Consider the following 26,806-nt stretch of genomic DNA (forward strand, 5'->3'; position numbering starts at 1 on the left):
CTGGCCTTGTATTCTCACTTGGCACGGACGCACACATACCGGGGGACAATGGGATCTAAGGCAGATCCATCTCCTCTAATACTTTCTTTAAACAGGGTTGCAAGTGTGTCCCCCTGTCCCGTCGGCAGACCCAGAGTTTATCCCGTTAGTCACCCTGGATGAGTGAAAGGGTAAACTCGACCCCCCATCCCAGCTGGAAGCAGCCTCACACACACACAGATCCTAAACCCCAGCTGGGGTGGGACACACAGGGCTTTACGGACAGCTGATAGGAACAGGTTTAGGTAGTGGGTACGGTTTGGAGTAGGTCAAGCAGAATAGGATCCGCTAAATGTGTTTTTGTTTCTATTCGTTTACATTCGTTTGTTGGTGAGGGGTGCAGGAGACTGCTTATTTTTTTACTTACTTTTTTTTAGGGGGTAAGACAGTAAGCGATTGTGTCAGATGCACACATGCTCTTCGTGGTGGGGTGTCACCATGTGCCCGTTCTAGGAGCGTGTAAATGCCAATTTTCAGCCCCGTTGGGCATAGTTTGATCATGCCCTCAGGAGTGCATGGGATTCTCATACCCTGCAGATTTCTTCATTGCTTGACTAAGGACTCTACTCAATCTGTATTGCTGAAGCTATAGATTGCGCAATAGAAATGTCAAGGTAATTTCCGATTGAGCAGACATATACAGTGTTTACTGTAAATGCAGTCTCCGCTGATGCTGGAAATGTGCCTTTAAATTTAAATCACGCTCTAATGCTGAATGTCTGCGATACAGATTGAATAGAGCCCTAACTGTTTGGTGTTGGACTTGTTTTATTTTCAGGAGTGGAGAGCTAATGCACTATTCTTGGTCATTTAATGGACAAGTTTTGACCACTGTGATTGTAAAACATTACAACCTAAACCTCTTACTGGGCTCACCTGATTTATTAGAATCATCACCTCCATTCTTTGAGAAATCACTACATTGTTACCTAAAATAATCACAATTGTACAAATAGTCATGAGCAGAAATGGTTTGAGCCCCAACATTGAATGGCATGTCACCTTCGCTTTATTCCAACTGAGTTTTACACCTAGCTACATTTATAGTGAGCGCAAAACATTCATACATTAATTGTCCCATTTACCAAAAAATTTACCCATTTACAAATATAAATAATGAAATGCTCCTATGTATCAGGACTAAGATTGGACATTGTTGAGTATGATGCGGGATGTGATTGGCAGACTGTTGCTAGCTTATGGAATGCTGAGTGGCTGCTCTGTGCTTCAGTTCTAGGGTGTGGCAGGGAAGGCGGGGCCAATGTACTTTTTCCCATTCCCATATGAAGAGTTGTCCCAGGTGTAGGTCTGGATCACCAGTTGCTTTCCTCCCAGGCTCAGTTTACACCTGGACACAGAAAACCAGATGAAACATAACACTCAATGGCAACAAGCACACACACAGAGTGCTCACTGTCTCCCTGGACTGGTGATGTAGCAAAGACTATAGATGGCCAAGTCGAACTCAGAACTGCAGCCAATGATGGCAGAACCAACCTGCTTGAAGTAGCCATCCCACATAAACTGCATTCCCAGAACATCAGGGTAGGTGTTCAGTGTTCCTGAATGGTCCAATCTGACTTAAATCAGCTTGTAAATCAGAGACAAGGTTTGAATATCGCTGTCCATCAATGACTCCCAACCAAATTTACTGAGCTTGAGCAATTTTGACAAAAACAATGCAGTCGGAAAGTATTCAGACCCTGTGACTTTTTCCACATTTTTTTTACGTTACAGCCTTATTCTAAAATGGATTAAATTGTTTTTTCCTCAACAATCTACACACAATAACCCATAATGACAAAGCAAAAACAGGTTTTTAGAAATGTTTGCACATTTATTTATTTTTAAACCCGGAAATATCACATTTACATAAGTATTCAGATGCTTTACTCAGTACTTTGCTGAAGCACCTTTGGCAGCGATTACAGCCTTGAGCTCTGGCTGGGCAACTCAAGGACATTCAGAGACTTGTCCCGAAGCCACTCCTGCGTTGTCTTGGCTGTGTGCTTAGGGTCGTGGTCCTGTTGGAAGAGGAACCTTCGCCCCAGTATGAGGACCTTAGTGCTCTTGAGCAGGTTTTCATCAAGGATCTCTTTGTACTTTGCTCCGTTCATCTTGCCCTCGATCTTGACTAGTCTCCCAGTCCCTGCCGCAGAAAAACATCACCACAGCATGATGCTGCAACCACCATGCTTCACTGTATGGATGGTGCCAGGTTTCCTCCAGACGTGACGCTTGGCATTCACGCCACAGAGTTCAATCTTGGTTTCATCAGACCAGAGAATCTTGTTTCACATGGTCTAAGAGTCCTTTAGGTGCCTTTTGGCAAACTCCAAGCGGGCTGTCATGTGCCTTTTACTGAGGAGTGGCTTCTGTCTGATCACTCTACCATAAAGGCCTGATTGGTGGAGTGCTGCAGAGATGGTTGTCCTTCTGGAAGGTTCTCCCATCTCCACAGAGGAACTCTGGAGCTCTGTCAGCATGACCATCGGGTTCTTGGTCACCTCCCTGACCAAGGCCCTTCTTCCCCGATTGCTCAGTTTGGCCGAGCGGCCAGCTCTAGGAAGAGTCTTGGTGGTTCCAAACTTCTTCCATTTAAGAATGATGGAGGCCACTGTGTTCTTGGGGACCTTCAATAATGCAGACATTTTTTGGTACCCTTCCCCAGATCTGTGCCTTTGACACAATCCTGTCTCGGTGTTCTACGGACAGTTCCTTCGACCTCATGGCTTGGTTTTTGCTCTGACATGCACTGTCAACTGTGGGACCTTATATAGATAGGTGTGTGCCTTTCCAAATCATTTCCAATGAATTGAATTTACCACAGGTGGACTCCAATCAAGTTACAGACACATCTCAAGGATGAGCAATGGAAACAGGATGCACCTGAGCTCAATTTCGAGTCTCATAGCAAAGGGTCTGAATACTTATGTAAATTTGATATTTCCGTTTTTTAAAATTTCTAAAATGTCTAAAAACCTGTTTTTGCTTTGTCATTATGGGGTATTGTGTGAAGATTGATGAGGGGAAAAAACGATCGAATCCATTTTAGATTAAGGCTGTAACTCAACAAAATTTGGAAAAAGTCAAGGGGTCTGAATAATTTCCGAATGCACTGTATGTTGCCCTAACAGTTGTGCGAAGTTGATATAATCTTATTCAAAGTGTTTTACAGCTTTAATGGCTGCCAAAGGTGCTTCCACCAAGTATTAACTCTGGGGTGTGAAGACATACACAATCAAGACATTTTAGTTTTGTTATTTCTTATTAATTAGGAAAATGTTCTCTAATTTCTCTTTGACTTTGGAAATGTGGAGTAGGTTGTGTACATCGGTAGCAAAATGTGAAGACTGTGCAAGGGGTGTGTAGACTTTCATTAGGCACTGTAAATACCCTTGGTGAAGAGGGAGCTCTCTGCCCAGCTCAGTCGGACATGGTCTCCCTGAGGAAGGTGTCCTGCTCAGCCAGCTGCTGGGTGGTAAAGTCCTCTGTGGTGCCCGTGTTTCTCGCGTAGTTGTCCAGCAGGGCCATGAAGGCAGCATATGACTGCTTAGAGAACAGAGATGCCTCGTCCAGGAACTGGAACAGCTTGGATGGAAGACAACACAGTCAGGATATAGGTCAGAGAGAGAGAAAGAGATAGAGCAAGGGGCAAAAAGAAGGGGGAGGTTGGACAGTGACAGAAAGAGGGATGAAGATATAGGGAGGGAGAAAGAGACAGAGGAAGAGGAATAAGAGAACAAAGGTTGTTCTGGGAGCTGGGCTGGGAGTCAGGCACTCTGGCCTGGGAGTAAATGATTAGCTCTGACGCAGAGAGCTTGTTGGAGTCCAGAGCGTACAGAGCCTCAGACAGACTGGATCTCAGCATCAGTGATGTCACTGCCTCCATCTCCACCACCAGAGCCTAACAGACACAGAGAAGGAACACTTTATTTCAGGGACTGCCACCCATAGAACCCATAGAACCTATAATAGCCTAACACACATAGAACCCATAGAACCTAAAATAGACTACCACCCATAGAACATACAGTATCAGAAACATGGGGAACAGCTTACATTAACAATCATTGTACTGTTGCACTAACTGTAAGTCGCTCTGGATAAGAGCGTCTGCTAAATGACTAAAATGTAAATGTAAAATGTAGCACAGAGAAGTAATGGCATTGTTTTAACATTTCATAGGTCATTTCAATGTTGTTGTGGGTCATTAAATCATTATAATGTACTACAGGACAAATACATTACATGGGTTGTAAGACATTTGGTGTAACATTTGAGTAACAGTTAACCCACTTCCACAGAGGGAGGTGTAGTCGCTCCACACTTGGTGTTGCAGTGGCACTTATTCTGAGAGTTGTATTTCTCCCCACAGCGGCCCTGGCAGGACAATCCTGGAGCGGGTGCTAAGTCATAATTATTATGTTTTAGCGTAATATTACATTTTAACATTAATGTCTAAAAGTGGCATGAACTGCAGAGTCCTGTGTTTCACGTATGGTGCCTATTGAAGATTGGTGTGATGTGCATGATGAGTGACAATTTACATTGGACAAGAATGACCCCTACTGGCCAAACACACACATGCGTTCTCCTGCTGTAAAAAGACTGATTTTTAATTTTTTAATTTTTTATTTCACCTTTATTTAACCAGGTAAGCCAGTTGAGAACAGGTTCTCATTTACAACTGCGACCTGGCCAAGATAAAGCAAAGTAGTGCAATAAAAACAACACAGAGTTACATATGGGGTAAAAAAAACATAAAGTCAGAAATACAACAGAAAATATATATACAGTGTGTGCAAATGCACCCTGATTCAACCACTGGTGAGCCATCCTGCCACTGTGGCCCACAGCAAGGTGAATAGCTGACTGGTCTAATATTGAGCCGATATGTTCATTTTGATTTTGTTCACAAAGGTTGTGTAGTAAGGACTCTTTCACATATGATGCAGGAGTATCTGTATGGTGCACTGTGATCGACCTCGACCACTATGTGAATTTCACCAGGAGTTGTGGCTACTTGCCTAGGATGGAAAAAAGGGCAGCTCAAACTGATAACAGATTAATAATTAACTGTGCCTAGGTGTAGTAGACTGTGTGATATGTTTCAGGGACATGGTTTTGTTTGCATGCCTCCAGATCAGAATGCCACGGTACCCTCTCACCATTAAAGAGGGCTGCATAGTCACTGCAGCAGTTGTCATACTGGGAGCACTTGGAGTTGCAGTGGCACTTGTTCTGAGAGTTGTACTTCTCGTCACAGCGGCCCTTTCAGGATGTGGAGCAAGCTGGAGAAAAGGAACAAGAAAGAACAGTTTACACCCTGCTTCTGTTGACATGAAAATACGATGATGTGCTAAGCTTTTGGCTATTTTGGTGGAGTTCATAGCGTATACAATTTAACTAGGCTTAGAGCCAATAAACAAAGCAATACTTTTCTAACAGATGATAAACTATTCTTACTAACTGACTAACAAGGTGAAGTGCTTAGAATAGGGTTGGACACTCCCTATTAACTGCCTATTTTATTGATAATTCAATTACACATTTCAGGACAGTTTTTACCATCATAAAAACACCTGTACTGACTGAGTTGCTTACTGTCACTCACCTTTGCAGAGGCTTTCATAGTCAGAGCAACAGTCTCCATAGCGCTCACAGGCTGTGTTACACTGACAGGTTTTGTTTGGGTCTGCCCAGCAACAGCGACCCTCACTGGTGTCCAGGGTGTCTGGATACACACACAGTGCAAATTGTTACACACTGATGAATGATATTGATCTACATGAGATAAACTCACAGAGGAAGTAAAATAAAAAAGTTATATTACTCAAAGGGAAGAGATCTGTGAATAGATCATACATTGGCAAAATAATAGGCCTACCCTTAACCCATGTGATGTACTTTCAATTATACTTACAAAGTTCTATTATATTTGAACAGGTATATTACATTTAATTTCAAGTGATACTAATTAAATGTACAAATTATTATTATCTAGATTATCCTTTGTCCCATACTTACTGCTGTACCCCTGACAGAACAGGGTAACCCCCAGAGTAACAAGCAGAATGATCTTCATCATGGACAAGCAATGATCCTTATATAGAAAGCTTACCAAGCCATTGAGGTTCCAGCATCCATGAAAGCGCCTCCCTGTAGTCAGTCTTCCAGTCATGTTAGGTATAGTACTCTGGGGATGGCATTGGTAGCTACTACATATTTATGATTTAATTTGTATTAGTTAGACCCAGTTTGAACATACTGTTCACAAATGTGTTTCCAATGTGTCATCTTTTGTAACCCATTTGTTATTGATGTATTTTTATCAGGGGCGCCATTTTGTTTTTAGAAGTGGTCGGGACATAACCTGGCGGGGGATTTGGGGGTCCTCCCCCAGAATTTGTTTGGGCATCTAAAGCTAATTTCCTGCCTTTTTTACACAATCCAATATGCTGTTTCTATTTAGAATAAAAAAGTAAGCAAAAATGCCCACGAGGTGAGATCTTGCATGGAGCCCCAGACCGAGGGTGATTGACCGTCATCTTGAACTTCTTCCATTTTCTAATAATTGCGCCAACAGTTGTTGCCTTCTCACCAAGCTGCTTGCCTATTGTCCTGTAGCCCATCCCAGCCTTGTGCAGGTCTACAATTGTATCCCTGATGTCCATACACAGCTCTCTGGTCTTGGCCATTGTGGAGAGGTTGGAGTCTGTTTGATTGAGTGTGTGGACAGGTGTCTTTTATACAGGTAACAAGTTCAAACAGGTGCAGTTAATACAGGTAATGAGTGGAGAACAGGAGGGCTTCTTAAAGAAAAACTAACAGGTCTGTGAGAGACGGAATTCTTACTGGTTGGTAGGTGATCAAATACTTATGTCATGCAATAAAATGCAAATTAATTACTTAAAAATCATACAATGTGATTTTCTGGATTTTTGTTTTAGATTCCATCTCTCACAGTTGAAGTGTACATATGATAAAACATTACAGACCTCTACATGCTTTGTAAGTAGGAAAACCTGCAAAATCGCCAGTGTATCAAATACTTGTTCTCCCCACTGTATCTCCCTTGACGTGGGCATATTTTCAAAACAGACTCCATTAGTCATACTGTATTCCATATAAGGCATCCAGACCTTATGAAAGTTGCCCAGTATACCCTTAATCTTGTCATAAATCAAACCTAGTGATACATAACTTGACATTGTGGGAGGATAACCAACCTTCCAATTAATGGAAATGCATTTCTTAGCTGCTATAAATGCCTGGTTACACAGTTTCTTCAGATAACAGTCTCCAGTATCAACATTTCCAAGCAAACAAAAACAGGGAGAAGGGAGAATCTGTAGACATGCTGAGATAAAAGAACATACTCTTTGCCAGAATTCAGCCAGTCTACACAAGACCATAACATATGCAAATATGTCACCTTTGGTGTTTTACATCTCCAGCAGAGGAATGACATTTCTGAGTGCATGTAATTCAGTTTCACTGGAATATAGTACGTTATATGGATGGTCTTAAACTGCAGTAATTTATGTCTGAGATTATATGAACATGACTGGGCATTCTAACATGTCTGTATATATTCATGATCATCATCAATAGCTTCTACCAGGTCTTCCTCACATTTTTGTTTGACATGTTTTGTGTCATCAGGAAAAGCCTCTATCAACCCTTGATACAGTTTGGAAATCAACTTTGGAGGTTTGTCAGACTGCCTTAAAATAGCATCTGGCTTTTCAAGTGTTTACTGCACAGAGAGAATAAAGTGTTGTTTCTGCAAAAATTCACCTTAGCTCCGTCACAGACTGGTCTTCCCTGGCTGCCTGACCCTGCTGAGACCCCTGTCGCCATCTGATCCTCCTAAGATGAGGCATGACAAATAATTTATACATTATATTATCCAAGAATAGAATCAATGATTCAATAATTGAAATTACCATTATTCCCAGATCCCAGACTGTAGCTTTAAGCTTAATCTGCTGTCCTGTAGCTACTGTAGGTCTACCCATCAATTCAAGATGGAACTTTGTATCATTCACTGATATTGTTAATATACTACAAAATTCACCTGAGCTCCATAGAATGGTCATCTCTGGCTGTCTGACCCTATCACCATCTGATCCTGCTAAGACATGATGAGCAGTGTTGCGTACTGACTGTACACTAGAGGGCTGCATTCCCGCGGGATGCCTGCTGGACCTGCGGGTCCAGACAGAGATCATTGCGGCGCGGTCTGCATTTTTCATGCTGCGGTTGGTCAGACAGATTACTTTGGGATGCAAATATTTTTGTTGTCCCAAAGATTATTTGGAAACTGTCCTCTTTCTGCTTTCTGCCTACATATTGTATTAAAAGCAAATATTTTTTGCATTATTCACACACTCAGAATTAGCTGCTTTAACTATATAGCCTACCTCTCCTAGTTTGGCATTAGAGTTCAAGTGCGCCTAGTATGTGTGGTCTCATTGAAATGGCAACACAATCTCAAACTCAATTCGTGCAAATATGTACAAAAAGTATAGTATTTCAGCAGATTTTGTGCGACTTCATTCATAGGAAAATAAATTTTTAGGGGCAAACTTCGGAACAATCTTTTTAAAGTTATTAGAGCAATTCATGATGGGCAATGGTGTTCTACACTGCCTTTTTTTTTGTGTCCCACATTTATTTATATATTTTTAAAAAAATGTGTTAACAGCCCAATATTGTTGATCAACCAGGTTGTCACCGAAATAATTATAATATTATAATATCCTTACATTGTTTTGTTGTTTATTAATGCCGATACTGTTTTCTATGCTTGTTTTCGCTTAATACTTTGGGATACTGGTGCACTTGTAGTCATAAAGGCCCTTTTTTCGTGTAGGCAACAGTAGGCCTACACCATTTTCTTCATATTTTGTGGAGCCTACATTACACTATTTTCTTTCATAATGCATTTCAGACAAGGCTATGTCGAAGTCTATGAATTCTTTTTTTGTGGTATCGATGAAGGTATTTGATTGGGGAATGGGGATACATTTTCATAATGGGAAATTATAATACACACCATAATTCACACACACGCACACAAACACTTAGACACATACACACACACACTCTTGACTTTTGTATGAATTATTTTTAATAAAATATTTGTATCTAGTTGTCATGTATTCATTATCTTTAACTGGTTAAATGTTTGTAGTTTGCATGTTTCAGTAATGATTAACATGGTTAAATAGTCATACATTTCTGCTTGATTTAGCGTTTGGTATATTTGGCATTTTTATACATATCCACTGAAGAAAGCAATAATTAATCAACACACTACTGTAAATAAATGGACACTACCTGTTATAAAATGGAAATTGCTCTCCGTAAAAAAATGGTGAGAATTGCTCAGTCTGAAGCCATTCGGCTATGGGTTTCACAGCACTATAATAATGATACAAGTTATAGCACCTAAAAAAAATAGTTTATTTACAACCTATGGGGTATAAGATGTTAGGTATAGTGGCATAGGAGAGTCTGGAGTGAATGAAATACCCTAACCCTAAGCTATGTTCAATGTCAGCAGCAATATCCAGTGAGAAATGCTCAGTCTGAAGATATTTGGCTATGGGTTTTACAGCCCCATAATAATGATACAAGTTATATCACCTTAAAAAGGGTTTCTTTACAGCCTCTGGGGTATAACATGTTGGGCAAAGTGGTATAGGAGAGTCTGACATATAACCCCTAACTTGAGTTCAGTCTTCACCAATGAGAACCAAGAGGGGCCTAGCTTCGTCCTTCATGACTGGGAAAGGCCTTGATTCTAGGCCGTAGATGTCACGTTCGTTGAAGGACGGGTCAGACCAAGGCGCAGCGTGAAATGCATACATGTTTATTATAAAGATAAACACACTAACAAAAACAACAAAACAACGTAACGTGAAGTCCTCAGGCTAAACACAGTACAAGCCTCTACACGGAACAAGATCCCACAACTAATGATAACAAACAGGCTACTAAAGTATGATCCCCAATCAGAGACAACGAGCGACAGATGCCTCTGATTGGGAATCACACCCGGCCAAACATAGAAGTAGAACAACTAGAACTAAACATAGAATATACAACCTAGATCTCCACACCCTGACTCAACATACTAGAGTCCCATAAGTCAGGGTGTGACAGTACCCCCCCCCCCAAAGGTGCGGACTCCGATCGCACAAACCTGACATAACAGGGTAGGGTCCGGGTGGGCATTCCGCCTCGGAGGCGGATCCGGCTCCGGGCGTGACGACCACATTCTCTCAGCCTCCGCGTTGCGCCCCTGGTCAGGTCTGGACCTCGGCGCGCTGCTTCCCCTCTCCTTCCTCCCACGATGCACCAAGCCCTGTCTGGGCCCTGGTGTGGGAGACCCCGAACCTGGAACGGGGCTGACGTCTGGGTCTGGACTGGAGCCGCTGACCGGAGCTGGACTGGGCACCGGTGGAGCGGACTACTCTGGCTCCAGAGTGGAGCTGCTGACCGGAGCTGGACTATGCACCGGTGGAGCGGACTGCTCTGGCTCCGGAGTGGAGCTGCTGACCGGAGCTGGACTAGACCCCGGTGGAGCGGACTGCTCTGGCTCCGGAGTGGAGCTGCTGACCGGAGCTGGACTGGACCCCGGTGGAACGGACTACTCTGGCTCCGGAATGGAGCCGCTGACCGGATCTGGACTGGGCACCGGTGGAGCGGACTGCTCTAGCTCCGGAGTGGAGCAGCTGACCGGAGCTGGACTAGGCACCGGTGGATCGGACTGCTCTGGCTCCGGAGTGGAGCAACCGACTGGAGCTGGATCAGGCACCGGTGGAGCGGACTGCTCTGGCTCCGGAGTGGAGCAGCTGGAACGGGCACGGGCCGTGCCGGACTGGACACACGCACCACTGGTCTGGTGCGAGGAGCAGGCACGGGCCGGACCGGACTAGGAACACGCACCACTGGTCTGGTGCGAGGAGCAGGAACGGGCCGGGCCGGACTGGCAACACGCACCACTGGCTTGGTGCGGGGAGCAGGCACGGGCCGTACCGGACTGGGAACACGCACCACTGGCCTGGTGCGAGGAGCAGGAACGGACGGGCCGGACTGGGAACACGCACCACTGGTCTGGTGCGAGGAACAGGAACGGGCCGGGCCGGACTGGGAACACGCACCACTAGTCTGGTGCGAGGAGCAGGAACGGGCCAGGCCGGACTGGGGACACACACCACTGGTCTGGTGCGAGGAGCAGGCACGGGCCGGACCGGACTAGGAACACGCACCACTGGTCTGGTGCGAGGAGCAGGAATGGGCCGGGCCGGACTGGCAACACGCACCACTGGCTTGATGCGGGGAGCAGGCACGGGCCGTACCGGACTGGAAACACGCACCACTGGCCTGGTGCGAGGAACAGGTACGGGGCGTACCGGGCTGGCGACACGCACCACTGGTTTGGTGCGGGGAGCAGGCATGGGCCGTACCGGACTGGGAACACGCACCACAGGTCTGGTGCGAGGAGCAGGTACGGGCCGGGCCGGACTGGAGACACGCATCACAGGTCTGGTGCAAGGAGCAGGAACGGGCCGTACAGGACTGGTGAGGTGCACTGGTGACCCAGTGCGTGGAACCGGAGCAGGATATACTGGACCTTGGAGGCGTACTGGAGGTCTGGAGTGTAACCAATGTAGCGGAAGAAAGTGAAAGCTGCAACAGGGACTCTAACAAGGGCTCATAAGTGGCAAAGTGAGCTCTAACGGCCATTGCCATGAAAGCCTAGTAGGCCTCTGGGCAGAGGCAGTAGGCCTACAATGCTAGCATATGCCTCTTACAATATTCTAAGTATACACTCAAAACATTAGGGGTTCAAATCAAATCAAATGTTATATGTCACATGCGCCGAATACAACAGGTGTAGAACTTACAGTGAAATGCTTACTTCCAAGCCCTTAACCAAGAATGCAGTTAAGAAAAATAAGTGTTAAGTAAAAAATAGATAACTAAAATATAAAAAATTAATTAAAAGCAGCAGTAAAATAATAGTAGCAAGGCTATAGGGGGTAAAGGTACAGAGTCAATGTGTGGGGGCACAGGTTAGTCGAGGTAATTGAGGGAATATGTACTATTTTTTTTCTTGTATTTTTTCTCTCTTTTTTTTCCCTCTTTTTTGTTGTCATTTAGCAGACGCTCTTATCCAGAGCGACTTACAGTTAGTGAGTGCATACATTTTTCATACATGTAGGTAGAGTTCAAGTGACTATGCATAGATAATAAACAGAGAGTAGCAGCAGCGTAAAAGAGTGGGTGGGGAGGGGGGGGGACAATGCAAATAGTTCGGGTAGCCATTTGATTAGATGTTCAGGAGTCTTATGGCTTGGGGGTAGAAGCTGTTAAGAAGCCTTTTGGACCTAGACTTGGCGCTCCGGTACCGCTTGCCGTGCGGTAGCAGAGAGAACAGTCTATGACTAGGGTGTCTGGAGACCTTGACAATTTTTAGGGCCTTCCTCTGACACCGCCAGGTATAGAGGTCCTGGATGGCAGGAAGCTTGGCCCCAATGTACTGGGCCGTACGCACTACCCTCTGTAGGGCCTTGCGGTCGGAGGCCGAGCAGTTGCCATACCAGACAATGATGCAACCAGTCAGGATGCTATCGATGGTACAGCTGTAGAACTTTATAAGGATCTGAGGACCCATGCCAAACCTTTTCAGTCTCCTGAGGAAGGAATAAGCTTTGTCGTGCCCTCTTCACGACGGTCTTGGTGTGTTTGGACCATGATAGTTTGTTGGTGATGTGGACACCAAGGAACTTGAAGCTCTCAACCTGCTCCACTACAGCCCCGTCGATGAGAATGGGGGCATGCTCTGTCCTCTTTTTCCTGTAGTCCACAATCATCTCCTTTGTCTTGATCATGTTGAGGGAGAGGTTGTTATCCTGGCACCACACGGCCAGGTCTCTGACCTCCTCCCTATAGGCTGTCTCATCGTTGTCAGTGATCAGGCCTACCACTTTTGTGTCGTCGGCAAACTTAATGATGGTGTTGGAGTCGTGCCTGGCCATGCAGTCATGGGTGAACAGGGAGTACATGAGAGGACTGAGCACGCACCCCTGAGGGGCCCCGGTGTTGATGATCAGCGTGGCAGATGTGTTGTTACCTACACTTACCACCTGGGGGCGGCCCGGCAGGAAGTCCAGGATCCAGTTGCAGAGGTAGGGGTTTAGTCCCAGGGTCCTAAGCTTAGTGATGAGCTTTGAGGGCACTATGGTGTTGAACGCTGAGCTGTGTAGCATTCTCACATAGGTGTTCCTTTTGTCCAGGTGGGAAAGGGCAATGTGGAGTGCAATAGAGATTGCATCATCTATGGATCTATTGGGGGCGGTATGCAAATTGGAGTGGGTCTAGGGTTTCTGGGATAATGGTGTTGATGTGAGCCATGACCAGCCTTTCAAAGCCCTTTATGGCTACAGACGTGAGTGCTACGGGTCGGTAGTCATTTAGGCAGGTTACCTTAGTGTCCTTGGGCACAGGGACTATGGTGGTCTGCTTGAAACATGTTGGTATTACAGACTCAGTCAGGGACAGTTTGAAAATGTCAGTGAAGACACTTGGTCAGCGCATGCTCGGAGTACACGTCCTGGTAATCCGTCTGGCCATGCGGACTCGTGAATGTTAACCTGTTTAAAGGTCTTACTCACATCGGCTATGGAGTTCGTGATCACACAGTCGTCCGGGAACAGCTGATGCTCTCATGCATGCTTCAGTGTTGCTTGCCTCGAAGCGAGCATAGAAGTAATTTAACTTGTCTGGTACGCTCGTGTCACTGGGCAGCTCGCAGCTGTGCTTCCCTTTGTAGTCTGTAATAGTTTGCAAGCCCTGCCACATCCGACGAGTGTCGGAGCCGCTGTAGTACGATTCGATCTTAGTCCTGTATTGATACTTTGCCTGTTGGATGGTTTGTCGGAGGGCATAGCGGGATTTCTTATAAGCATCCGGGTTAGAGTCCCGCTCCTTGAAAGCGGCAGCCCTACCCTTTAGATCAGTGCTGATATTGCCTGTAATCCATGGCTTCTGGTTGGGGTATGTACGTACGGTCACTGTGGGGACGACGTCATCGATGCACTTATTGATGAAGCCAGTGACTGATGTGGTGTACTCCTCAATGCCATCTGAAGAATCCCGGAACATATTCCAGTCTGCGCTAGCAAAACATTCCTGTATCTTAGCATCTGCTTCATCTGACCACTTCTTTACTGAGCAAGTCACTGGTACTTCTTGCGTTAGTTTTTGCTTGTAATCAGGAATTAGGTGGATAGAGTTATGGTCAGATTTGCCAAATGGAGGGCGAGGGAGAGTGTTGTATGCGTCTCTGTGTGTGGAGGAAAGGTGGTCTACAGTTTTTTCCCCTCTGGTTGCACATTTAACATGCTGGTAGAACGGATTTCAGTTTCCCTGCTTTAAAGTCCCCGGCCACTAGGAGCGCCGCCTCTGGATGAGCTGTTTACTTATGGCCTTATACAGCTCATTGAGTGCGGTCTTAGTGCCAGCATCGGTTTGTGGTGGTAGATAGACAGCAACGAAAAATATGTTAGTGTGGTCTACAGCTTGTCATGAGATACTCTAACTCATGCGAGCAAAACCTTGAGACTTTGTAGTATCGAGTAAATGTTGCTAGTCATTGCTGATAAACAAAGGAGTCTGCTCATACTGAACCTTGATCATAAGTTTATTCATATCACAAGCTTTCAGCATAAGTTTTACAGATGTCATGACACCCGGAGAGCAGTGTCCTCGAATTGTAATGTCTGCTCTAACCCCCTCTGCCTCCAGCATATACTTATAAACAATGCAAAAATATGGGTTGCTCCCTCTGCTGTCCAATCACCTGTCTCCCCTGGGGCGTCACCCTACAAATGGCTATTTTTTGAACTAACATAAACATCCCCTCTGGTTCCATTAAGAATAGTCATAATCTTAATACACTACAACTTCCTTAATATTAGATTTCGTGCACCAGCTGTTGTTTACAAATATACACAGACCGCCACCCCTTGTCTTACCGGAGGCAGCTGTTCTATCTTGCCAATGCTGCGTATATCCCCCCAGCTGTATGTTATCCATGTCGTCAGCCACGACTCGATTAAACATAAGATATTACCGTTTTTAATGTCCCGTTGGTTGGATACCCGTGATCGTAGTTAGTCTATTTCGTTATCCAATGATTGTACGTTGGCTAATAGGACTGATGTTAGAGGCAGATTACCCACTCTCCGTCGGATCCTTACAAGGCACCAAGACCTACGTCCCCGATATCTCTGTCTCTTTCTCATGCGAATGACGGGGATTTGGGCCTTGTCGGGTGTCTGAAGAAAATCCTTTGCGTCCGACTCGTTAAAGAAGAAATCTTCGTCCAGTACGAGGTGAGTAATCGCTGTCCTGATATCCAGAAGCTCTTTTTGGTCATAAGAGACGGTGGCAGAAACATTACGTACAAAATTTGTTACAAGTAAAGCAAAAAAACACACACAATAGCACAATTGGTTAGGAGCCTGTAAAAAACGGCAGCCATCTCCTCCAGCGCCATTCTTTCCACCAGCAAGGGTTCTTCTAAGATCCTCAAAGTTCTTTGAAGAACCTTACATGCTGACTAGACCGGGCGTGCACTTGCGTCCGCGTGCGCCATCGCTTGCATGTTGATTTTGTCCACCTACACCAGACGCGATCAGGACACGCAGGTTGAAATATCAAAAATAACTCTGAACCAACTAAATTAATTTGGGGACAGGTCGAAAAGCATTAAATAGTTATGTCAATTCAGCTAGCTACCTGTTTCTAGCTAATTTGTCCTGGCATATAAACATTGGGTTGTTATTTGACCTGAAATGCACAAGGTCCTCTACTCCAACAATGAATCCACAGATAAAAGGGTAAACCGAGTTCTTTGTAGTAATCTCTCCTCCTTCAGGATTCTTGTTCTTCTTTGGACTTTATATGGCAGTTGGCAACCAACATTAAGGTGCATTACCACCACCAGCTGGACTGAAGTGTGGACCTCAGTTCATCTTTCAATCACCCACGGGGGTATATGCGCCTAAAAACCAATGAGGAGATGGGAGAGGTGGGACTTGCAGCGCGTCAACTGTCACAAATAGAACCAAGTTATATTTTGCCTCTGGCTACGCAGACGCTCGTTAATGCGCGCGAGCAGTGTGGGTGCAATGATTGAGTAACATGTATGTGTACATTTATTTTGCACGCAACGCGAGCAGTGTGGTCAGCCTTACAGGGTTCTTGGCACTGAAAATGGCCCCCAAAAGGTTCTTCCAAGAACCCCATAGGAGGTGGGGTTCATCGAGGAACCTCCTTAGTTGGTGGGGGTTCTTGCAGGAACCTAACTGCCCAACTAAAACATTTCGATTTGAAAGGACAGCAGGTGCAGGCACTTAACTGAAAAATGTAAGGATCTCCTCAATTTAAGGTAAAGTTTGTCCCTTGTATGATCTAAATTGATATTATTTTATGATGATACCTTTTATCTTTTCATTTTTGTGCAAATCTTTCTAAAAACAGAAAATGGACACAATTCAATGGATAACAATCAACAAAGAGGTAAGAATATGTAGGAATATGTTGAAGGCTAGCTGTATTGGGTGCAGATGACTGAACTGCTCACTTTTGCATCTGTGTCTGCAGGTATACAGATGAGGAGGCATGCAAAGGTACAGTGAGGGAAAAAAGTATTTGATCCCCAGCTGATTTTGTAAGTTTGCCCACTGACAAAGAAATGATCAGTCTATAATTGTAATGGTAGGTTTATTTGAACAGTGAGAGACAGAATAACAACAAAAAAATCCAGAAAAACGCATGTAAAAAATGTTATAAATTGATTTGCATTTTAATGAGGGAAATAAGTATTTGACCCCCTCTCAATCAGAAAGATTTCTGGTTCCCAGGTGTCTTTTATACAGGTAACGAGCTGAGATTAGGAGCACACTCTTAAGGGGAGTGCTCCTAATCTCAGTTTGTTACCTGTATAAAAGACACCTGTCCACAGAAGCAATCAATCAAATTCCAAACTCTCCACCATGGCCAAGACCAAAGAGCTCTCCAAGGATGTCAGGGACAAGATTGTAGACCTACATAAGGCTGGAATGGGCTACAAGACCATCGCCAAGCAGCTTGGTGAGAAGGTGACAACAGTTGGTGCGATTATTCGCAAATGGAAGAAACACAAAATAACTGTCAATCTCCCTCGGCCTGGGGCTCCATGCAAGATCTCACCTCGTGGAGTTGCAATGATCATGAGAACGGTGAGGAATCAGCCCAGAGCTACACGGGAGGATCTTGTCAATGATCTCAAGGCAGCTGGGACCATAGTCACCAAGAAAACAATTGGTAACACACTACGCCGTGAAGGACTGAAATCCTGCAACGCCCTCAAGGTCCCCCTGCTCAAGAAAGCACATGTACAGGGCCGTCTGAAGTTTGCCAATGAACATCTGAATGATTCAGTGGAGAGCTGGGTGAAAGTGTTGTGGTCAGATGAGACCAAAATCGAGCTCTTTGGCATCAACTCAACTCGCCGTGTTTGGAGGAGGAAGAATGCTGCCTATGACCCCAAGAACACCATCCCCACCGTCAAAGATGGAGGTGGAAACATTATGCTTTGGGGGTGTTTTCTGCTAAGGGGACAGGACAACTTCACCGCATCAAAGAGACGATGGACGGGGCCATGTACCGTCAAACCTTCCCTCAGCCAGGGCATTGAAAATGGGTCGTGGATGGGTATTCCAGTATGACAATGACCGAAAACACACGGCCAAGGCAACAAAGGAGTGGCTCAAGAAGAAGCACATTAAGGTCCTGGAGTGGCCTAGCCAGTCTCCAGACCTTAATCCCATAGAACATATGTGGAGGGAGCTGAAGGTTCGAGTTGCCAAACGTCAGGCTCGAAACCTTAATGACTTGGAGAAGATCTGCAAAGAGGAGTGGGACAAAATCCCTCCTGAGATGTGTGCAAACCTGGTGGCCAACTACAACAAACGTCAACAAGGGTTTTGCCACCAAATACTAAGTCATGTTTTGTAGAGGGGTCAAATACTTATTTCCCTCATTAAAATACAAATCAATTTATAACATTTTTGACATGCGTTTTTCAGTTTTTTGTTGTTGTTATTCTGTCTCTCACTTTTCAAATAAACCTACCATAAAAAATTTTGACTGATCATGTCTTTGTCAGTGGGCAAATGTACAAAATCAGCAGGAGATCAAATACTTTTTTCCCTCACTGTATGTCAATTGGTGTTGATATGTTATGCTGATCACATTTACCATCCTCCTCCCTTACCTCTTCAATGAATATCCCATAGGCCTCTACACTATGGACAAAGTATGTGTATGAAAACCATTATCAAAACCGTTTTTTTCATTCACATTCACCACAAAAAACAAGGAATTCTGTCATGTGCATGTTTTGTTAATCATCTGTACAATTACTATTTTGGGGATTCATAGACTTCACCCTCCCTACACCTCTGATGAATATAACAGGAAACCTGTTCGATCCCCATTCACTGCGAAATCATTCTGGCTATGGATACGGAGAACATCAACACATTAACATCAACACGCCAGAGGATATACCCACTGGACTTGGGGCTCTGCTGGGAGTGTAGTGTCTGAACAATTTATGACTTTGCTGACGGTTGCAAATTGTCTTAGAGGATATTGACTCAGTTTGAGGAAGCATCTGGAGAGAATTTCTATAGGGGCACCCTAAAACAGAGGAAGTCTGTTAGGTGGAGTCCTGGGATTGGTCTGTAGGGGAAAACACCCATATCAGGTTACATAGGATATATATACTATGGTTTGGGACAAAGGAGGGGAGAATAACATATTAGAGATTGGGGCCGGTTATTCTCCAGATGTCTGCAGAGGTCTGTAAATTGACGCTGAAATCCTTTGATATAATAAACCTTTATAATCAAAGTACAGTGTCAGCGGATTCCTTGTTCTCACAGCATCTCAGCATCGTTTTCTCGACACTACAGGAGTTTACCTCATATTTTGATTTTTTAATTCTGCTTTGCCACTTAAATCATAATAAACACTGAGAACTAAAATACTGTTTTATTGTTATGCGTATTATTATTAAAAATATATAATAATAAATAATAATAATAATAATAATAATAATAGGGGGGTAGTTCAAAAATGAACCCCAAAAGGTTATTCAAAAGGTTCTTTGAGGATCCACATTTATTGATGAATTAATTTCCCATTACGAAAATGTATCCCCATTGCCCACTCAAATACCTTCATCTATACCACACAAAAAAACAGACAAAAACAGCTTTTTACTTCAATCTGGCATGTTAACACGTTTTTTAAAAATATATATAAATAAATGTGGGACACAAAAAAAGGCAGTGTAGTGCTCCAATAACTTTCAAAAGATTGTTCCGAAGTTTACCCCCCCAAAATATTTTTTCTTATGAATGAAGTCGCACAAAAATGTATATATTTTCCTACGATGTTCTTTTGTATTTTGTATTTTTTAAATTACATATTTGCACGAATTGAGTGTGAGATTGTTTGTTGGAAATAGAGTAGGCTGCATACATGGGCGGAGAATCAGGTGGCAGTTAACTTAAAAATGAAATTAACTTAAATATGATTAGATTGTAGTTTACAACAGTGTCTGTAAATAAATAGGCTATTGATAATGGAAAGAAGTGGAGGGCGCTCAACCAACGTGAGTCGAAGTGCAATCTAAATGTTTTATCATCATTGAAAAGGAAAAGGCACTATGCACACATAGGTTAGGCTACTATGGTGAGCAAGCATTGCGATTTCATTTTCAATAAGTATTGATTACCCATTTATTTATTTCTGCCTGCAAATCGTCCCCCTAAAAGGTAGGCTATATCCTACAGGCCTATGCAAAACGTAGCCAGTGTCGCTGTCATCATTATTGCTGCTTCAAGTTCAGTAGCCATACCTGCGAGATCAGGTGCGCGTGTGGTCTCAATTAAATAGAGTAGGCTATAGCCTATGCATGGACAGAGAAGCACGGGGAAGTTATCTTTCCAAGATATAATGTACTTCCTAAATAGTTTACTACATTGCATAGAAATAGCCCTAAATATTGATCACCCATATTTCTCTGTCTGAAAATATTCCCACTCCTAAAAGGTAGGCTATAAAAATAGCTCAAGAGAAAGTGCAAGTCTCTCCTACTCTGCTCTCTTCAAACTACCTCTAGCATATTGGCTGATATAACCCAGTAATACAGATAGCCTAATATAAGGTCCATGTGAGAATCTCTGGGAATTTAAACTATTTCTTAAGTTATTTTTGCACATTTGATATTGCCTATAGGGCGCAAAATTGCTGGGACCATGGCTGGCAAGTGAGCAGCATCACAAATGCCTAAAATAACATTGCAGGACTGCGGTTGGGTTTGGGACCAGTTCTTGCAGTAGCGGGTGGGAGTCGGACAGAAAGCGGTTGGGAGTCGGGCAGAAAGCCAGCGGGTGCTGGAGGAGTGAGGTATGAAAAGCTGCCGATGGATGTGGGCGGGAGCGGGATGAAGAAATCGGTCCTGTGCAGACCTCTACTGTGCACCATGACAGTGAAGCCTGTAACGGAAGGGCTGTTTATTACTGTGTCAGTGTAAAAAGTAGCGAATTAGCTAGGGAAACTGACAGATCAATAACGTTACATTGCCATATTGACTAATAAAACTCACATTGCATTGAAAAACGCCAGAATATGAATCTTTAATCATTTTGGTGATGGTTTCATCGTTTGATTCAGGTCGTGTAATTGAGGTAACCGTTAGCCAACTTTTGGCCAGCTCTCGCTCTAACAGTATTGTACATCAACTGAACTGGCGAAAGCTAGCAAAGTTAATTTACTTCTGTTGAAATGGGACAAAACAAAGGCTTCAAAACATTTCCATATAAACAACTGATGTTAAACAGTAATAATAGCCACCTCATATCGCTATCACACAGATAGCTAGAGGCTAGAGCTGACCTGGCTGTGTTAACTACTAGCTAGCGTAGCTAACTAATTCACCTCAGTCGAGAGGGGATGAAACATTAGCTAACGTTACATGTCACTTACAATACTAGCTCAGCACTGCGAATAAACGCTAGTTTAGTTTTTTTCAGTTAAGTTAAACAGCCGTTACCTTGCCAGCTACATCAGTCAACTAAAGAGTAGCCTGTTTCTGCTCTGCTTGCTTTTAAAACTCGGTGAAAGAACGCAGCACATACACACTGAACTATGCTCAACTCTCCCATGCTGGTCCAGCCAGCCTTCCAGAAGCTTTGCCTTCACACAGCCTGTCAGCCCGCTATGTGATGTCCATGGGGTCCTAAATCCAGCTGGCTGAACACTCCAAACAGCCTACCTGACCGCTTGGAGGCGTCCGCATGGTCCTAAAGCACAACGTTCCCTCTTTTTGTATCACATTGCAATGATAAACGTAACGTAGTCGTCATGTTATTAACACATAACAACACATCTTCCTTTAAAATAAAACTAATTTTTCTCTGTAACTAAACATGTCACATCTCATTTGTTTACTCAACTTGCATAACATGCCATTTTCAATAACACACATTTCTTTCCCATTTTTTTCTCAACTAAATGCAGTCTCTGTCCAACAATAGTCTATTGTGGCTCTATTTCTTTTCACATAAACAAAAACATCCAATCCAGGTGCCCCTTTTTAAAAAATATATACAGTGGGGAAAAAAAGTATTTAGTCAGCCACCAATTGTGCAAGTTCTCCCACTTAAAAAGATGAGAGAGGCCTGTAATTTTCATCATAGGTACACGTCAACTATGACAGACAAAATGAGGAAAAAAATCCAGAAAATCACATTGTAGGATTTTTAATGAATTTATTTGCAAATTATGGTGGAAAATAAGTATTTGGTCAATAACAAAAGTTTCTCAATACTTTGTTATATACCCTTTGTTGGCAATGACACAGGTCAAACGTTTTCTGTAAGTCTTCACAAGGTTTTCACACACTGTTGCTGGTATTTTGGCCCATTCCTCCATGCAGATCTCCTCTAGAGCAGTGATGTTTTGGGGCTGTCGCTGGGCAACACAGACTTTCAACTCCCTCCAAAGACAATTTTGTTTCTGGTGTCCTTTGACAGCTCTTTGGTCTTGGCCATAGTGGAGTTTGGAGTGTGACTGTTTGAGGTTGTGGACAGGTGTATTTTATACTGATAACAAGTTCAAACAGGTGCCATTAATACAGGTAACGAGTGGAGGACAGAGGAGCCTCTTAAAGAAGAAGTTACAGGTCTGTGAGAGCCAGAAATCTTGCTTGTTTGTAGGTGACCAAATACTTATTTTCCACCATAATTTGCAAATAAATTCATAAAAAATCCTACAATGTGATTTTCTGGATTTTTTTCTCTCAATTTGTCTGTCATAGTTGACGTGTACCTATGATGAAAATTACAGGCCTCTCTCATCTTTTTAAGTGGGAGAACTTGCACAATTGGTGGCTGACTAAATACTTTTTTCCCCCACTGTATATATATATTTTTTTGCAATTCTCAATAAGCCTTTCAGGGGCTCTGACAGTCCTTTTTGGTCGTTCTGCTGAAGTGCTTCCTGAAGCAGTTGGACAGCGTTAATTGTCAGTCAGGGTGTTCTGACTGAATTGTCCATTGGAAAAGGCATTTGACGCTTCAGCAGTATCCTCCTGATGATCCCGAGTCCCTTGAGTGAATGGCTGAAGCCTTAGATCCACTCTGTTTCATCTCAGTTGTGATCCATGCTCCGTTTGGATCTCATAGGATCACGGTGCAACTTCTCTCTGCACGCACCCTTTCTGCATCCAGGTTCCTGTAGTGATGTCTCGGAGTCGTACATGATCTCCAGGTTTCAGTTCAGGTAAGTGTCTTGCACTTTTGTCGTGTCGCTGTTTTTGTTTGTCTTTCTGTTTTTCCTTTGCGAGTTTGACGTTGTGAGCACCTCTGGGTGTTAGCAAGTCCTCATGGATGGGTAGGTTGGTTCTGATGCGATGTCCCATCAACATTTGTGCAGGTGAAAGTCCTCCTTTCCAGCATGTGCCGTTTTCATCAGACCTTTGACAATTTTGACTGAACTTTCTGCTAAGCCGTTTAACCTTGAGTAGTTGAGGCTGGAGGTGTTGTGTCGGAATACCCAGTCGTTAGTGAACGATCAGAATTCAGAACTGTCCATTGTCCGAGTACAGTTCAGACACAACCCCATGTCTTGCGAAGACTGATTTCAGGTAGGTGATTACAGCTTTGCTGGAGGTAGTTGGCAGTGTTGCTACTTCAGGGTAGTTTGAGTAGTAGTCGGTAACAACAATGTGACTTTTGCCATTGCAGTCAAAAAGGTCAACTCCAACTTTGTAGTAGGGTCGGTTGGGTACTGGATGAGGCATTAGCGGTTCTTCTTGCTGTTTGGCCTGTAGGTCAAACACAGTTCACATGAAGCAGTGGTCTGGCTGATTTCCTGGTTCATTCTTGGCCAGTAAATTACTTCTCGTGCTCGTCGTTTGCATTTTTCCTCACCCAAGTGGCCCTCGTGTATTTTCTCTACCATTTATTTGCGTAGTGCCATGGGAATGACAATCTTGTTGCCTTTGAACACTATGTCATCCACAACAGTGAGCTCTGCTCTGCACATCCAGTAATCCTGTATTTTCCTTGGACAGTTGTTTTTCTGTGCAGGCCATCCTATCAGTATTGTTTTTTCAACTCTGTCATTGTTTGGCCAGCTGCGGTCTCTCTTTTGATCTGCGCAATTCTCTCAGAAGACACAGGAAGTGATGCTACGATCAAATCGATGTAGGCCTGAATCTCAGTGTTTTTCTGTGTGTCGGTGCTCTCTTTCTTGTCGACTGCTCGAGAAAGAGTGTCGGCGGCGAACATGAACTTTCCCGGGGTGTAGACCATCTTCACATTATACTTTTGCAGTCTGATCAACATTCTCATTGGACAATCATTCAGTGGCTTAGACATGATTGACACCAATGGTTTGTGGTCGGTTTCTACTTCGAAGGCTTGTCCGTAGACGTATTGGTGAAACCTTTCGCACGCGTATGTGCTTGCCAGTAGTTCTTTCTCTATTTGTGCATACCTTGTTTCTGCGACTGTCAAGGCTCTGGACGCATAAGCAACGGGTTGCCATGTGTCGTCATGCTGTTGCAGAAGAACTGCTCCCAGGCCAAACTGTGACGCATCTGCAGAAATCCTTGCGCTTTTCTCTGGATCATAGAACCTGAGCACTGGCTCTTCCGTGATTGTCTTCTTTAGGTTTTTGAAGCAGTTTTCCTGCTCATGGGACCGTTCCCATTCGTTTTTTCTGTTCCAGAAGACATCTGAGTGGAGCAGACTGTGCTGACAGTTGAGCTATGAACTTTGCAAGGTAGGTGATCATGCCCATGTTGTTGATGGCTGATGTTTTCCTCGGGTCTGGTTTGACTCCATCTTCTGAAAGTACGCCTCCCACGAAAGTACAGTGAGGGAAAAAAGTATTTGATCCCCTGCTGATTTTGTATGTTTGCCCACTGACAAAGACATGATCAGTCTATAATTTTAATGGTAGGTTTATTTGAACGGTGAGAGACAGAATAACAACAAAGAAATCCAGAAAAACGCATGTCAAAAATGTTATTAATTGATTTGCATTTTAATGAGGGAAATAAGTATTTGACCCCTCTGCAAAACATGACTTAGTACTTGGTGGCAAAACCCTTGTTGGCAATCACAGAGGTCAGACATTTCTTGTAGTTGGCCACCAGGTTTGCACACATCTCAGGAGGGATTTTGTTCCACTCCTCTTTGCAGATCTTCTCCAAGTCATTAAGGTTGAGGCTGACGTTTGGCAACTCGAACCTTCAGCTCCCTCCACAGATTTTCTATGGGATTAAGGTCTGGAGACTGGCTAGGCCACTCCAGGACCTTAATGTGCTTCTTCTTGAGCCACTCCTTTGTTGCCTTGGCCGTGTGTTTTGGGTCATTGTCATGCTGGAATACCCATCCACGACCCATTTTCAATGCCCTGGCTGAGGGAAGGAGGTTCTCACCCAAGATTTGACGGTACATGGCCCCGTCCATCGTCCCTTTGATGCGGTGAAGTTGTCCTGTCCCCTTAGCAGAAAACACCCCCAAAGCATAATGTTTCCACCTCCATCTTTGACGATGTAGGCAGCATTCCTCCTCCTCCAAACATGGCGAGTTGAGTTGATGCCAAAGAGCTCAATTTTGGTCTCATCTGACCACAACACTTTGACCCAGTTCTCCTCTGAATCATTCAGATGTTCATTGGCAAACTTCAGACAGCCCTGTATATGTGCTTTCTTGAACAGGGGGACCTTGAGGGCGCTGCAGGATTTCAGTCCTTCACGGCGTAGTGCGTTAGCAATTGTTTTCTTGGTGACTATGGTCCCAGCTGCCTTGAGATCATTGACAAGATCCTCCCGTGTAGTTCTGGGCTGATTCCTCACCGTTCTCATGATCATTGCAACTCCACGAGGTGAGATCTTGCATGGAGACCCAGGCCGAGGGAGATTGACAGTTATTTTGTGTTTCTTCCATTTGCGAATAATCGCACCAACTGTTGTCACCTTCTCACCAAGCTGCTTGGCAATGGTCTTGTAGCCCATTCCAGCCTTGTGTAGGTCTACAATCTAGTCCCTGACATCCTTGGAGAGCTCTTTGGTCTCCCTTTAAGAGTGTGCTCCTAATCTCAGCTCGTTACCTGTATAAAAGACACCTGGGAGCCAGAAATCTTTCTGATTGAGAGGGGGTCAAATACTTATTTCCCTCATTAAAATGCAAATCAATTTATAACATTTTTTACATGCGTTTTTCTGTATTTTTTTGTTGTTATTCTGTCTCTCACTGTTCAAATAAACCTACCATTAAAACTATAGACTGATCATTTCTTTGTCAGTGGGCAAACGTACAAAATCAGCAGGGGATCAAATACATTTTTTCCCTCACTGTACGTGTTCTCACACCAAACTCGCATTTGTCCTTGTTTAGTTTCAGGTTGATTTTCCGTGTCAGGTCCAGCACTTGTCTCACTCTTGCATCGTGTTCTTCTTTTGAGGACCACCAGATGATGATGTTGTCCATCATGGTCTCTACTCCTGGAATGTGTCTTGTGGTAGACCTCTGGCGCTGAGAGAATCCCATATGGTAGACTAAGAAATCTGTACCTGCCCTCAGGTATGTTGAATGTGCATAGCCTTGAGCTTGCATCAACTAGCTTAATTTGCCAGAATCATGATGAGGCATCAAGCTTACTGAAGCACTTTGCTCCAACAAACTGCGACATTATATTTTCTCTGGTTGGCAACTTGAAATGCTCTCGCTTGATAGCTTTGTTGAGATCTCTTTTGTCTTGACATATCCTGAGATCACCGTTCTTTTTCACCACAGTAAACTGTGAGCCTACACAATCCGTAGGTTCATCCATTTTTGTGATGACATCCATCTTTTCCACGCGTCCGAGTTCCTCCTTGAGCTTTTTCCTCAGTGCAAATGGAACTTTTCTGCACGCATGCACAACTGGAGTAATTTTGTCATCAGTACATATTTTGTGTTCTCCAGGTAAACATCAGAGTCCCTCAAACACATCCTCATACTCAGCCAGTAGCGATTCTTGGTCATTTTCAGTCTGTGATGTCACTACATACACTCTTTTCACCAAATTGATCTTTTCACATGCACTGATTCCTAGAATAGGCTGTACACTC

The 26,806-nt window shown here is 43.9% G+C and overlaps 1 pseudogene; it reads right to left on the reverse strand.

Annotated features, from left to right (window-relative positions):
- Positions 1–1,025: 1,025 nt before the first annotated feature.
- LOC121574616 lies at positions 1,026–26,183 on the reverse strand (annotated as a pseudogene).
- Positions 26,184–26,806: the final 623 nt, after the last annotated feature.

The sequence above is a fragment of the Coregonus clupeaformis genome, chromosome 10 (assembly GCF_020615455.1).
Source record: "Coregonus clupeaformis isolate EN_2021a chromosome 10, ASM2061545v1, whole genome shotgun sequence".
In the NCBI taxonomy this organism is placed as follows: domain Eukaryota; kingdom Metazoa; phylum Chordata; class Actinopteri; order Salmoniformes; family Salmonidae; genus Coregonus; species Coregonus clupeaformis.